Source organism: Anser anser (assembly GCF_964211835.1).
Source record: "Anser anser genome assembly, chromosome: 1".
Lineage (NCBI taxonomy): Eukaryota > Metazoa > Chordata > Aves > Anseriformes > Anatidae > Anser > Anser anser.
The window spans coordinates 35,770,299-35,786,421 of NC_139720.1; the positions used below are offsets into that span (position 1 = coordinate 35,770,299).

At 39.2% G+C, this 16,123-nt stretch overlaps 1 protein-coding gene across 8 annotated transcripts in view; it reads right to left on the minus strand.

The window, feature by feature from the left end:
* The window catches only part of TAFA2 (TAFA chemokine like family member 2), a 197,753-nt gene that overhangs the window by 148,900 nt on the left and 32,730 nt on the right, over positions 1 to 16,123 (minus strand). Inside the window, exon 1 of one of the 8 annotated variants that reach the window (XM_083827766.1) lies at positions 13,660 to 13,676. The exons of the other annotated variants lie outside the window; for them this stretch is intronic. The gene's annotated coding sequence lies outside the window, so the exon portion shown is untranslated. Of the gene's footprint in view, positions 1 to 13,659; positions 13,677 to 16,123 lie in introns of those variants that run through there. 8 annotated transcript variants of the gene reach the window in all.

Genomic DNA, 16,123 nt, shown 5'->3' on the forward strand with positions numbered 1-16,123 from the left:
AACAGCTTAAATTGACAAAATGAATGAAATTTCATACTAGATACACTGTATGTGAATAGCAAAAAAAAAAAAAATCATGCAAAAGAGTTCAGATGTACCATTTACGTAGTTGAAGTTCAACAGTTGCAAGGGAATTCTGTTAATTTGGCTGGTATATCCAAAACTGTGACATTAACAATCAGCAAGCAATGGACAGAAAGAAAATAGTAGTAGTAGTATACCAGCCTATTCAGTCATGATATTCTCCATGGCTGCAGTACATTTACAATGTCCCTCCTCATCAGACAAGCAAATCTTCCCGGTAGAACACCCTTAACGTTTACTACCAATTCATGAAATATTAGGGGGTGGCATTGTGAGTATGTAATTTGTCTAAGGAATATGAGAAGACTGAAAAAAAATTGGGGAAATAGGTATTTTTAACAACGCCTGAAAGCAGATGATCTCCTAAAACACCATGCAACCTTCCATTATCTGATCCTGCAGTCAGTAACTAAAAATATGCACTTAATCACTTATTTCATTTCTCTGAATGACACAGAAAAGGACACAGAGCCAGTTGAGAGAGTTTGACAACCATGGGATCTTAAGCAGTGACTCCAGCAGTGACAGATGAAATTTTAACGTAACCAGAGAAAGGCCACAGGATGGAGCTTCTGAAACACAGAGAGCACTATCTCCACAATGTTTGCTCAATCAGGCTGCCCAAGAGGTAGTGAGTCCTAAACAGACTATCCCAGGCATTGCTATATTTCAAATACAAATTCTATAACTTCTCTCATAGGACCGGTTACCCTTGTGCTGTGAGGAAAGAGATTTCCAACTGCTCTCATCTGTAGACTTTGTCACGAAGTATCCTCATGAGTCACTTTTGGTCCTTCTGCACTGTAATGCAAAGGCTTAGTAAGAAAATATTCTCCTCAGACATCTGTCCTAGTCCCTCCCCAGACTATGCATTTTTTTCCTACAGCCATACAAACACTCCCTGGAGATCTGCCACATATTCTCACACACATTCTGCAGGGAGCTCTATTTTTCTCTCTTCTCCACGTTCATGCGCAGTATACAAAGTGCAAATAGGTCAGTCTGAAACTTCCAAAAAGTATACATAACTTATTTATTCTTGACTGTAGTTCCACAAAGATGCAAGAAAAAGACAACTCACCCTGCAGTTGCCCTACTTTACTTTGTCCTACATTATCTGCTCACGGATTCATATTTAAATTTCCAGTCACTTTTAGTATAATACAGTTATTTTTATGTACCAGGTCATTCTAAACATACAACCGATGCTCTTACCTGCAAATTTGAGGAGGAAAAGATGTCTTCTAGCACTACCAAGAGCTAAGAAAATGTTGACAATATTTACATTATTAACCAAAAAAACACCTTAACATTTTTGCATTTCCACTACTAGTTGAGGAGTAGAGAGCTTCTTTTTAAATAAGAAGTTGCTTGGTTTCTGACCCTCTACAGAATAGGTATTCACATTTTTTACTAGAATATCACTTATTCTTTGTTTTCTCGTGAGCTGCATCCCATACAGTGCGTAACATTGGGCACTATTTTTAGAGCTGTAAAAATAAGATATAAATCATTCATGTTTCTCAAGTCACCTTTAAGGAAGTATTAAGGTTGTGGGTTTTTTTGCTGTTTTTTTTTTTCACTCTACTGTGGCTACATAATTGAAAAGTAAGTGCTAAAAATGTTTAAACATGAGGCTCAGTGATTTAAAATGAATACTGCTACAGTGAAAATAGATTCCTTGAGAGAATTAACTAGTCATTAATAACTTGAATTGACAAAGGCAGCACTAATCAAGTTCTGGCTCCATAATAATTCTTATAAAAATGGGTGGAAGGGGAGAGCAAGCTAATGAAGTGAGAATAATTTCTGCAAAAATAGTAATGAGTCTACAGCACATTAACTCATTACTGAATTATACTTTTATTTCAGTATTTCATTTCCAGGTCAGGAGAAATGCAGGCCACTTGGGACAGGCTGATCAGGGAAAAGATAATACTTTTTATTCCTGACAGCACCTACATCATGTGAGACAATACCAGCAAACACATCATTTCTATGTAAGAAAAGAGCTTCCATTATCCGCAAGATGCTGACCAGAATGAATGATCCAGTTATAGAAATAAATGCACTTGCTACGTTGAACACAATTTCTTTGAAAACTATTTTTTAACTTGAGAACTTGAGTGCCCAATTATCAGAACCAGACTAAATTAAAGACTAACCTAAAAAAACTCTTCCATCCAGAAAAGGTATAGGACTTGAATTTGACCCTTGATGTTTACAGCAACGTTTGAGGACTACAGTGGGAACAAAATCAACTTCTGTATACAGAATTAGAGCAATCAAAACTATTGAACATGCATAAACTGACTAGATAGTACAAGCACAGAAGACCTTCCAGAAGTGTCAAACTTAAAGTGGGTGCCTGTACAAAACAGCCTAGATGTTCAGAAGCTCCAGATATAACTGTTTCTATGTCCAGAGTCCCAAAGGAGACAGCTATGTAATGCTTATGTGCAGCAGCTGGATCAGGAATATTTGGCTAGAGTTACTTGGTGTCCCTAAATCCCAGACACATTTTTAAAGTATTCAAAATGTGACCAGATAAAACTTCGAAAGAAAACATACAAGAAAGTCCAGACATATATATACCCTATCTCTTCATGAGAATGTCTGAACAAACTTCACCAGCTCCCAGTGTTTTTTCTGAGGTGATAATGGGTAAAATACTGTTACCTATGTATTACACATGCACACACTGAGAGTTCAAATTGCTTTATGGACCTCCTAGCCAGCTTCATTTTAAAGTGTTCACCTTAAAACTTCATTTAGCCTCTACAGCTGCTTCAGTCAGTGGGAGTCTTTGGCTGGCTCTGAGCTCTGATCCGGTGAGAAAGCAAGAAAAAGGAGATTGTAAAAGCTTCTTTTTTCTGTTTTTTTGTTTGTTTGTTTGTTTGTTTGTTTGTTTGTTTGTTTTTAAAGTCTATTTTTGAGTGAGTAAAGGCAGATGTGTTTATATTCCTTAAAATAAATCTTATTAAACAAAGTTATTCTATCCAACTCTTTGCAAGGCAGACTCTTTTTGCTGGGAACAAAAGCTGCGATCATTAGAAAACTGTGAGAAAATTCAATGTCATATAAAAAGAATGGTTTTTTCATATGTGGACAAGAAACACAGCACACACACATAGTGTGAGAGTTGATCCTCTGATCATGTAAATGAATAAAGCATCGCGGACTTGGAGTTAAATTAGTTAAATTTGTGAGGACGTCTTCTAACACTACTGCTAGATATTTTCTGGAGTTGGGGCTGAGAGAAAGCATCAGCACAAGTTAATCAGAACTTGCTATTTTTTCTTCCCTACATCAAGTCTGATAATTCAATTTACGTGAGCTTACAGCTAATTTAAAAGATCATTGTAATGCCAATGTTGCTAATGCTTTTCCTTCTAGACTTCAGCAGATCAGGATGTTTCTTCTCAATTTTCTATCCGTAACTCTGTCTTGCACGATGCTGATTTTAATTTGAAGTTATTTTCTCCTTTGTATTTTTTTAAAATATAGATTTTTCTTTTCTAAACAAGTCATACATTCCTCTGATTATATCATATATTTAGAGTTTCTTAATAAAATACCAGGCCCTTCCATTTTCAATATATTTTACTTTTCTCACTAAATTCCTCTTTAATTTGACTACATATTAGCTCCTGCTACAGCATTTGTCTGCAGAGAATCTGAAATAAACATCAAGAATTGCCATAATTTCCAAGCGTACTGAGAAACACTCAAGTTTGTCTAAACTATGTAGTTCTACCTTAGACCAAAAATATTTCAAAATTTCAGATTTCTACTTAGTATATTGCAAAATGTATCAAAATCTCTGGCTGCGTTTCACACTGCATATTCAGCTTATGTATAAACACCACTCCTTGTTTGAAGATTCTCCATTTGAACTCCTCTGTCTTTTTCGTACATTTTCTCTGTATTATTTCAGGTAATACATAGGCTTTCACAAGGAAAGCTCTCTGTTGCAGCACTGCTTGCCTTACTTCTAAAGCATCTTCCTTGTGCTAAGACTGTGTCTGTACGCTGGCAGAAGGGCTGCACTCTGTAAGAAATCATTTCTGCAATTGCCAGCTCACAGGAACTCCCTGGTGCTACAGCTGCAGAGCTTTGTGTGATTGGTGAGAAGGAATTGCACATCGCTGCGTGATGGCCGTGGGATGCCACATCAGACATTTTTCTCTCTCTCCTACCCCAGCAGTCCCTGATGCTGCCTTCAGGCCAGGCTGCCAGGGGTATGCCTCCGCAGCCCACTAAGCACCCTGATGGCAGGGTGGGCTTTCCTCTAGCTGGCTTCAGGAACAAACATCAATCGATCAGGTAGCAAAGAGCACATCTAAAAGGATAAGAAAAAAAAAAAAAAAAAGGCAAGAGACTGGTAGTTGCTATGTTTTTCTCTCTTAACTGACACATCACTTCTGCACATTGCCAAACAAAAGGAGTTTTGACTAAATATTTGTCTCCCACTATCTTCCTCTAGTAAAAATTAACATGTACAGGATCACTCAGATGAAGAACAGCATGAAAGGGGCTAAAAATGAAAAAGTACTATGAAGAGACACTCATTGAGGACTAAAAAGAAAATAAAAATAAAAATCAGGAGTGGCTTTACACACTGCCAGCTTTTATTTAGACAGGCTATTGCATCCTGCCCCCACTATATACAGCTACACGAGGTTGACACTAGAATAAATCTCAACTCTATAAAAATTTACTGACAGCACAGACTGCAAGAACTCACGTAATCTCATCTTCCAGCTCTTCCCTTCCTGCAGACTTCCATAGTTTAGTGCTACATAAACTGTTTAATATCTTCTGGGACTTCCCCAGCTAACCTTTTGGAGACCCAGAGATCACTGGCACTTCAAGGAAGTCTGGGCAATTGCTTCCTTGCTGTGGTAAAGGACCCTTAAATAAACCAAGGAAAGCAATGGAGACAGAGGGACAGCAAGGAAGTGAAATAGCACAGCTATCCAATTTTGATTTCCCAAAATGAAGGCTGGTGGGAAAAGGGGTAGGTTTACGGAGAAGGGACACACTCCACACCATCACAAGAAGGGTTTCAAGTGGCAGCAGCGCAGTGCTGCAAGGCACTCTCAGAAACAAGAAGCTCTCATGCTGATTCAACTACAGGCACAACATGCTGCTCTGGACTTCTCTTCTTGCTAAGGGGATAATCAAGCAAGTAACTCAGTACTCACCTTCTGCCTAAAAGTTTCAGATTTCAGTCTAAGCTACCCAAAGCCACCCTACTGTTTGCCCTCCATTTATTTGTTGGAATGAGGAACATTTTCTGTGATAAGGGCTAAAGTGCTATAAAAGGTGATCAACCCAAGAACGAACCAGCTACACAAATATGGCCTGGAATGCTTGAGGTTCATCTGTCACCAGAGAGTGACAGATGAGATTAAAATGGGCAGCAAAGGAATAACCAGGATGCACAACGTCTATCCAATGCCCACCACAATCTGGTAAGACAAAAAAAAAATAATGCAATCTCAGGCAATCTCCACACTCTGCTCATCCCTCCCATTGAGGAACGATGAACGCAGCTCCCTCTCTCTCAGAGGTGATCTGACAGATGATCCAAAGTGACCTATGAGGTGCATGGTGGAGCAAGATAAACACGGGGAAGGTGCCCAAGCTGCGACAGGCCTTCCACATAATGGTCACGGTGGACATGTGAGACCCTAGTTAAAGGCATCACCTGCAATGCACTGGTCATCTCTCAGGAAAGGATGGGAAGAAGTCTCTATCCAGATGTCCCTTCCACGTGCCTTACTAGGAAAGGATGTTCTGGGCCATGCCAAAAATACCAGCATGGTGTGTTTCCATGCCACTGGCTTGATGGTTTGATCACCGCTCTGACTGTTCTGACAGGGTGAAAAAGAGGCAGTGAAAAAGAATGTCAGTTATATTCTATCTGGAGAATTATTTGACAAGTTTCATGGAGCAGTGTGAAGCTTTCCCTGGTGTAGGACTGTGACATCCACTGAACTGGAAGGAGGCCAAAGGGCAGAATTCAGAAGGGCTGTAAAAGATTCAAGTAGAAATATCTTTGAGCAAGAGACCTCTCACAGTTTATATCCATTCTTGTTCTCAGGTGTTTAAAATACCTTCCTAGAAACAAAGGATAAGCATTGTCTCATCCTCAGTGTAAGATATTTCATTCAGCAAACTTTTTTAACACCTTATGATAAGAAAGATAACATGTCTAAGCTGTGAGAAATAAACCTATTTTTTGCACATCTATTTAACTTGGCTCTGGTAATAAAAGCTGCAACCACACACACATACAAAAAAAAAAAAAAAAAAAGCAGGCACCAATTTTTCTTGGAAAATCAGAGGGTTTTAGCTCTCTATCCTATTGGCTTCTGCCTCCCACCCTGTTACACTACCCCCAAAACTCCACTGTTTGGCTAAAGAGATTTTCTCAGACCAGGCTAGGTGCCAGGCTGACAGAGCTGAAGGTCTCTTCCCCTATGTAAGCCATTGTGCCCCTGAGGACCAGAGCAGTCCAACGACACCAACGCCTGGAGCAGCCACAGCATCTCTGTTCCAGGAACCTAAACAGGACCAAAGAGTGGCTCAAGGGATGTCCCACAACCACTGTCGCTGCTTCAGCATTGGCACAGGCCAAGACTGTGGCAGGGCCTTGGCCTGTGCCAACCAGCAGTCTTCCAGGCAATGCCCAGGCCAATTGTGTTCCCAATAAGAAGGATGACAAACCCTGTTTAATGGGAAAGGATGAGTTTAATCACATCACTTGCCTCCTGGCCCAAAGCACAGACTCTAGCCCATCTTATTTATTAGCATATATACAACCAACGTGGAAAAGACACTGTCTACAACCTGGGCTGAGCAAGGCCAGTCTCTGTTACACCACATGTCCCAGCAGCGTGTTGTTCCCACATGGACAGGGTGGGCTTAGATACCCAAACCTGTCCCCACCATGTCTGCAACATGGCTCTGCAGGGTCCTCACAACAGGCTTCAAATAAGGCACCAGAAGGACCTTCAGGCACGTGTTCAGCTTTTTTACCAAGTCCATTCACTCCACAGAATTCAAGAAATGTTAAATACATTTGAGCATTCTAGTCAGTTAGGAAGGGACCTATATGTTATGTTGAATTAGGACCAAAAATAAAAAATAAAAAAGTATGCTACACTGAGATGTGCTTTTTACAGCAAAAGACATGATCCTTATAGTGAAGGAAGAATAGCATAAAAAAGAAATGGTGGACCATCTAGTGAAAAAAAAATGCACGTTTTGGTCTGGAAGGTCTTCTTATCTAGGCTTAACAAGAGTAGAATTAAAAGATGCTACAGAAGCCAAAGATGTGTCCCTGCATGCCTTATTTTCTCTTTTTTTTGTCCTTTTTCTTTTTTTTTTTTGTCTTTTTCTTGTGTTTAAAGACCTGGACAACACTTTTAAAAGGGAAGATTTCAAAGCCTGTAAGTGTTATTAGATGAGGAGCCACAGCATATCATACAGAAAACAGAATTGAAGAGGAAAAGATTTCTATCATTTAAGACCTTGGTCTTGCCAAAAGCAAATGTAGATGAATGCAGACTGACAAGCCCTGGAACAAAGAACAAACCTGACAGACTATCAGCTAAAAGAAAGATTCTGAGGCATAAAAAAAGATTGGAAGTTATTACAGAAAAATCCTTTAAAGCCCTTAGCCAAGTATCCAGTTGTAGTAAAGAAAGCAAACAAGAAGTAAGGTAGTATTGCTAAAGGAATATAAATCAAAGCTGTTGATATTATCAGTATAATAACACAGTAGCTAAACTTGCAGAGGGAATACATGGTACACTTTCAGTGCGCACGCACTAAGGGAAAATAGATCTTACTTTTGGGCAGGTTGAGCAAAAAGAGTTACAAAATACCAAAGGCAAGTCTGGAATCAAACTAGAAGTCACAGGCAATATCTGAGGTCCTTCAATCAGTCAGTCTGATTATTTAGAAGGATTATTTTTATTACTACTAATACTTTTAAGCTCAATTTAAATTTTGGATATGCACAGCTTAGCACTAGCATCAGAGAACAGTAAAACAGAAATCTGAGAGTGAGCATCCCCAAGGACTCCATGCAATGTGGGTCATAACAACTTCTAAGGCTCTTGCTAACTGAGATATTTTGAAAACACTGATGGTGATGAAACAACTATCACAGAACACATCTGTAGAACAGACTGGCTACGAGTGAGCTTTTGCTTTCCCAAAAAAAAAAAAAAAAAGTATCTTTTTTAATTATTGCTGTTCTTCTCCAGCAAATCATGGAAAATGTGGAAAATATGCTTCCCTTTCCCTCAGTCACAACATGCAGTGTTCTCCAGCCTTAATTACTAAGGATAGTCAGCAAGTTACTCTGAAATTACTGGGTTTTACCTTATTGCCTTTGTTAAGCTCCCTGCTGGTCACTGGAGATCTAATTTATAATTACCAAGACTGCACATACCTGTGATATGTCTGTTAAAAATAATGGTTATATATGAGTTGTACTATTGTCTGTTTTAATATCATTTAACATAAATGTACTGAACTGTCCTGCAGATTAAGAAAGCTTTCACGGAATGTTCTTAGGTCACATTTTTATAGGTTTCAGAAGGAAGGAAGGAAGGAAGGAAGAGAGAAAGAGAGAGAGAAAGAGAGAAAGAGAAAGAGAGAAAGAAAGAGATAGAGAGAGAGATAGAGAGAGAGAAAGAGAGAGAGAAAGAGAAATAGAGAGAAAGAGAAAGAGAAAGAAAGAGAAAGAGAAAGAGAAAGAAAAGAGAAAGAGAAAGAGAAAGAGAGAAAGAGAAAGAGAAAGAGGAAAGAGAAAGAGAAAGAGAAAGAGAAAGAGAAAGAGAAAGAAAGAGAAATAAGAGAAAGAGAAGAGAGAGAGAAAGAGAGAGAAAGAGAAAGAGAAAGAGAAAGAGAAGAAAGAGAAAGAGAAAGAGAAAGAGAAAGAGAAAGAGAAAGAGAAAGAGAAAGAGAAAGAGAAAGAGAGAAAGAGAAAGAGAGAGAAAGAGAAAGAGAAAGAGAAAGAGAAAGAGAAAGAGAAAGAGAAAGAGAAAGAGAAAGAGAAAGAGAAAGAAAGAGAAAGAGAAAGAGAAAGAGAAAGAGAAAGAAAGAGAAAGAGAAAGAGAAAGAGAAAGAGAAAGAGAAAGAGAAAGAGAAAGAGAGAAAGAGAAAGAGAAGAGAAAGAGAAAGAGAAAGAGAAGAGAGAAAGAGAAAGAGAAAGAGAAAGAGAAGAGAGAAGGAAAGAGAAAGAGAAAGAGAAAGAGAAAGAGAAAGAGAAAGAGAAAAGAGGAAAAGAGAAAGAGAAAGAGAAAGAGAGAGAAAGAGAGAGAAAGAGAAAGAGAGAAGAGAAAGAGAGAGAAAGAGAAAGAGAAAGAGAAAGAGAAAGAGAAAGAGGAAAGAGAAAGAGAAAGAGAAAGAGAAAGAGAAAGAGAAAGAGAAAGAGAAAGAGAAAGAGAAAGAGAAAGAGAAAGAGAAAGAGAAAAGAGAAAGAGAAAGAGAAAGAGAAAGAGAAAGAGAAAGAGAAAGAGAAAGAAAGAGAAAGAGAAAGAGAAAGAGAAAGAGAAAGAGAAGAGAAAGAGAAAGAGAAAGAAAAGAGATCTGTTTTGGGGAAGGTTTTTTCTTTTGGGGTTTTTCATTGTTCTTGTTTTGTTTTTTGTTTTTGGTGTTTTGGTTTTTTTTTACAATACACTTAAAATAATTGTATTCCTGAGAGTCTTTTTGTAGAACTGAATTGTATCATTATATTAATCAGAAGTGCAATCTTTCACTACATTCATTGCTATTTTGGTTAAAATTCACCTATTACAGTTGCCTGTCAGAGGCACATAGTTAAAAGATAAAATAAAAGTCAATCCAAAAATCACTCATTTAAAGAACAAATACATAGTCAGAAATGGCCATTGACTTTGTTCAGGCATTACTTCTGAACTAAGATTCATCTCTGTTCAACAGTGGAAAATGATCTAAAATATTGGATTCCTCCACTGAAAATGAAACTGCTTCAGCAGTTTCCAAGATTCATACCTGGAAACTGTTAGAGAAAACACAGAACAGTTAACACAGACCTCGGTAAAACAGAAGAAGGGCAAATTTCATTTTTGCTCTCAAATGTTTACAAACACTATCATGAAATTAATTGAAATGTGAAGCAAAATAAAATCCAGGGAAAAAGAATAAGCACTATCCAATAGATGGGGAAAAATAACAGGAAGAAAACACAAGATGAAAATTATGTAGGAAACAAATATGATGATATTTGATAATCCCAGTGGCCTTCATGTTCTAAAATACTCATAATGACTTTTTACATGAAATATATCTTTGTTACAGGCTGGTATGCAACACCGTGTGATGCAGCATTTCTGTTTAGGACTTTGCTGTCTGCAGGTCATCTTAGCCTAGTAATTATTCACAGCTTGGTACTGAGTTTCCTGTGCCAGGTCCTCCAATGGATTAAGAACTGGAGTGATATATAACTGTGGGCAGACCAGTCCTTTAAATCTTGTTTTGTGTGTGGTACTTGAAATCATTATGTCCACATGGTCTCTCTAAGCATCCCAGTGGCCTTTCTCAAGATCAGACCTGGCCACCATGCAGAGGGGAAGCCATCAGTGTCACATCAGCATTGCCAGCAGGATGTGGACAAGCCCTGGGGGCTCACCTGTCCAACCAGCCTGCAGATGCTCACTGCAGGCAGGAGGGTGCATTTAAGGCAGCACCACATGCCAGAGGGGAACGAAGGGAGGAAGACCAACTATATGGTGATAAGGGCAACTCTGGAGCACACTGCCATCCATGCAAGGAAGCATTCTGAAAAGCTAGGGTTTAGTTTTGCATAGATTATAAGCATGCTACACCTTTGAGTCTACTTAAAATAAATCTTCACATAGAAGCAAGTGTGAAGAGCTCCACTTTTTTCTTAGGCGACTTCAAGTTCTGCACATGCATCTCCCCTAAGATTAGAGTGAACTGCTCGTGACTGGGGGGGACACTGGGAGGGCTGAGCTTGACTAAAAAATATTCGTCTTACTGGCACTTTTCTGCATTGAAAACTGTATTTAAATACATAAACTAATATGAAATCTGAGGTAGGTACCTTATTTTGTTCTGGGTTCATGCAGTCCCCAGGAAAACTGGAGCTGGTCTTTGACTGTGGCACTGTAGCACTGCCACAGCAACAACACAGGAAAAATACAAATGTCAATCACGGCACTGAGATCCCGCAATACATCTGCCTCTGACTCAAGCAGGAAATCAGCAGATTTCCAAACAAAGCCTGGCATGAAAAAGCAATTTAAACCCCAAATCAGCTGAAGTTAAATGCTTTCTCTCAATATTTTTAAGAAAGCAAAGCTATAAGGAAGTTTCAAAGCTATTGCAAAAACTACAAAATGTTTATCTCCACCTTTTATTTAGATTTTTTTCAAATGGAGGCAGCAGCCTGCACTGCTATGCTTAGGAGAACTGCTTCCCTATCCCAAGCTAAGTGAATAATGCCTTTCACACAGCAGTGAGATAAAACAGTTTGTGCAGACTTTCCTGGTGCTTCACAGAATGGAGCATCCTAAGAACCAAACAACTAACAACTGATAATTCTTATCTTTTTCCATAAGAAACAGCCAAGCAATGGAATAGATCACACATATGTCCCCCGCTGGATTTTTAGGAAGTTTTAATGCACTGGCAGATGTGTAGCATATAAATATATCACTGCCTCACACAGGTTGAAAGTCATAACTGCTCATGTTCCTGCTCAGTACTGGTACCTGCCCTTCTCATACTTCTCCTGAAGAAAATCGGCAGCCTGCTCTAGTGGGTGGCATCCCTGCCCATGGCAGGGGGGTGGAACTAGATGACCCTTAAGGTCCCTTCCAGCCCAAGCCATTCTATGATTCTGTGAAAATATTCCCACTTGTTCAAAGACGGGAGATGTGTGTTCATTTAAACTGAAATCATGAGTGGACAGCATTATGTAAAATATTGTGGAAAACAACGATAGCAGTTGAAAACATTTCCCATTTTCCAGTACTTTGCTAGCATATATAGTGAGGTTACTCAATTGCAATGACTTGCATTATTCAACCAATCCTCCAAATAACATGAAACAAAATCATAAATTATGGTTTAATTAACTGCTACGCCTTATTCCTGAGGCCATCTGCACTTCGCTCAGAAGCAGCCACTGGCACCTTCCCACATGACTAGCAGCCATCAAAGGTCCACTTCCCTTCAGCATTCCCTCGTACAAAACAAATACTTAATCTCATATAACATTACCATCTAGTGGCAATATATGGTCATTACACTTAGAATTTCTGTCGTGTTTTCCTACAGGACTATCAGATACACACAGCGAGAGCAGGGCTGACAGAAAACATCTCCTCAGGCTGCCTCCACACACACCTCAGGCCAACACCTAAACACATTCGTAATTATTAATTTCATCTAAACACATTCTTAACTTTAAGCATATGATTCGCTTCTTATATATCAAATGAGCTTGCATTCCCCAAAGGACATAAACACATTGATGCCATAAACATTCACCTACAGAGCAGAGACAGAGAACCAGCCTGGAGACATTGCAAAACACAACACTACCTGTTACAAGTGTGCTGGCCTCGTCTCTGGAAAGACAGTGTGCCCATGGCTCCTGTATGACATGTAATTATATAAGAAATGCAATTTTCATCTGTCCTAAACAGAGTAAATACAGAAGAAAGAAAAAAAAAAAAAAAAGTATTTATTCTTCTCTACATAAAGACAGAAATTGTATCTGGATGATATCCTGAGCCAACGCTTTGCATGACTCCACTTGCATGTGATATCTAAAAAGAGTGAAAATTAAACATAAAGGTAAACTGTTATATTTAGCTGCAATCCCTTTAGGAGAGTGTGAATGATTTGAGACAAGAAAATAAAGGCTGGAGTGAGTCAGCAAGGCAGAAAGATGACAAATGGGAAACAGCAACAACTTGTTCTACACAACAATAAATACTGGTTACACTGACGATGCAGAGCTAAAAAGCTATTTGATATGAAATAAAATTATTCAAAGTTAGAACCCTGTACTAATGAAATGGGACAATTTGCTCTACTTCAGTGGGCTTTGTGGGAACATTAGTACATTGTAAACAACATATTAACAGAGAGTGCATATTTGTGAAGGGCAAATTAAGTCAATACTCAAGCTGTAGGAAAAATTTAGCATGTAAAGCAGTGCCATGTACAATTCTGGCTTGTCATCAGCTTGGCGTCTTGAATTTTTCTCTCTCAAAAAACAAACTAGCTTTGCCCAAAAGCTGAAACACTCTTATACTCAGGGAAAAAATAAATAAATAAATAAATAGAATTAAACATGCACCCTATCAACTTACATAGAGATAGATCGGTTTGTGACCAGAAACAAAGTCATTCTTACAGTAAAACAGGAGATTCTACCAAAACACTACAGTTTGAAATCTGTTCTTACAAAATCGAGGAAATTGCTTTCACAAAACACAATGGTCTGGAAGGCTTCTTCAAAGTTTCCATTGAAGATGTTACTTTTCTGCAATATACCTGCTCAGCCAAGAATCCTGAGAACTGTTCCTTCCTCACACTCAAAACCCTTTAATAATCCAACTCAACAAGACTAATAATGTAGCCATCACCCTGAGAAAAAAAGGATGTTCATCAGAACAACAACTTTAAGCAGCAACTTCACTTAATGAAAAAATCGGCAAAAGAAACAAATTTCCAAACATGAAACATTTATTAGCCAGCAATAACAATCTCCTATTAAAAATGGCAAATTAGCAACAACAATGAATCCAACAATTGTTTAGAATGCTATTAAGAGTTTAGGAGTTTAGGATGTTAACAAGGGAATATGGTGATGACCTCTTATGAATAAAAAATGATGGATATTATGTTTAAGAGATTCTGAAACACTATTGGCGTTTCTCTCCAATGTATATTTCTGCCACCCTCAAATATACAATTATATTATCATAAGCTTCAATTTATTATTTTAAATGTTAGTTATCAGCTCTAATATATTTTTGTTTTTAAATCTGATCATAAAGCCCTTTACAAGGACAAATGAAATCAATTTCAAAGTCAGTCTTAACAGAATCAATATTTGGTTGGTATCTGCAATTTATTCAAGTCTGTTTACATAGGGAAAACATTAGTTTCACTGCTGAATTTGAGGCTGGAACTGACCATATTCTGTTCCCGAATGTTTAAAAAATTGAGAGAATCAGGGTCTGAGGACAAAATATTTGATGGCATAAGATTCTCGATGCAGCATATCTGCTCTGCTGAACCTGTCTACGCTCTGCTCCTCATATGAAGGAGATCTACAGAGATCAGATATCTACAAAGTTTCAACCTGACAGAAATGATTATTGGCTAACATTACATCATTAAATGAAATCAAAATCTAAGGCCAGACCTAAGAACTTATCTATACCACAGAATGAAATTCCTCTTCATTTTTCATTTTTGGAGAAAAGCTACATTTATGGACAAATGATTTGTAACTGATTCTTTGTCTTTACCCGCACTTAAGTGAATGCCTTATGACACAAACTTCAATGTATATAAGATCATAATTGTTATAATTATATAATAAAAGATTCCTTGCATAATGTAGAAGCAACAGAAGTAGCATTCAGACATAGGAAGTGGTTTTCCATTATTCCCACCTTCAAAATTCTTCAAAATTCCACAAGGAACCTATCACCTCCTAGCATACAAAAGCAAATACTGAGCAGGAAAACATATCACCACATCTGCAGCGAATCATTGCAGAATTATAGGGACAATTTCCTCGAAGAGGCATGTCTCTATATTTTCATGTCTTAAATACTGAAAAATGAAGTATCTTAGTAGATGAAGAAACACGGTTGAAATTTTTCATTCTATGACTCAAGAATCCCTGACATCTGCTGAAAAGGCAACACAGCAGAACACAAGTGGTCAAGATTTCGGGAGGTGTCGGGGTACTGGGTGGGACAGGCAGGCCAATGCTTGCCAGCATCTGCTGTTCACTAATAAGGAAGAGACAACTTGGAAACTAACAGTCAAGTGGCAGCTATGGTTGTAGTGACCACGCCACAGTGGGGTCCAAAATCCTACAAGGAGTGAGGAAGGAGAACAGCCAAGCACAGGCCCTGGACTCCAGGCAAGCAGACTGATGATTATTCAATGGATTGAACGGTGGGATCCCACAGGGCAGCTGGAGGACTGTGAGGGTAGTGGTTAATGTGTCTTACCCTGCCTGGAGGCCTGTAAGAAATGGAGTACTGCAGGGGCCTAGTCTGGGACCTGCACTGCTCAATATTCTCATCAGTGACCTGGAGGAGGCAATGGAACAGACTCTCAAGTTTTCAGATGACACCCAACTGTGGAGGGCCGGCTTATATACTGGCGGGCCAGGCTGCAATTCAGAGAGGCCTAGATGGGCTGGAGAAATGATCTGACAAGAACTTCATGAAACTCAGCAAGGAGAAAAGCCGAGCATGGCCCCAGGGAGGGGAGCTCCCTTGCATCAGCTCAGACTGCGGGAGACCAGCTGGGGAGCAGCCCTGGGGGCCTTGTTGGGCAGCTGAGCATGGGCCAGTCACATGCCCTGGGTTGTATTTGAAGGGCCACAGCCAGCAGATAAAGGAAAGGCATCATCCTCCTTTGTTCAGCACTCACTAGGCCTTATCTGTCTCCAGTGTGGGGCCGCCAATACAAGACATGGACAAACTGGAACGAGTTCAGCAGAGGGCCCCCACAGAGGCTGGGGCTTGAGCATTTGCTCTGCAAGGGGAGGTTGAGGGACCAGGGCTTCTTTAGCCTGGAAAAGAGACAGTTTTGGGGGTACCTAACAGCAGCCAGTAACTGCCTACAGGGAGGTTAATGAGATGTAGCCAAGCTTTTCATGGTGTGAGGATGAGACCTCGGGCGTAAGCTGAAACAAGAGAGGTTCAAACTGGATTTAAGGAAAAAAAAAAATCACCAGGAGGTAGTTAGGCAGTGGAGCAGATTGCCC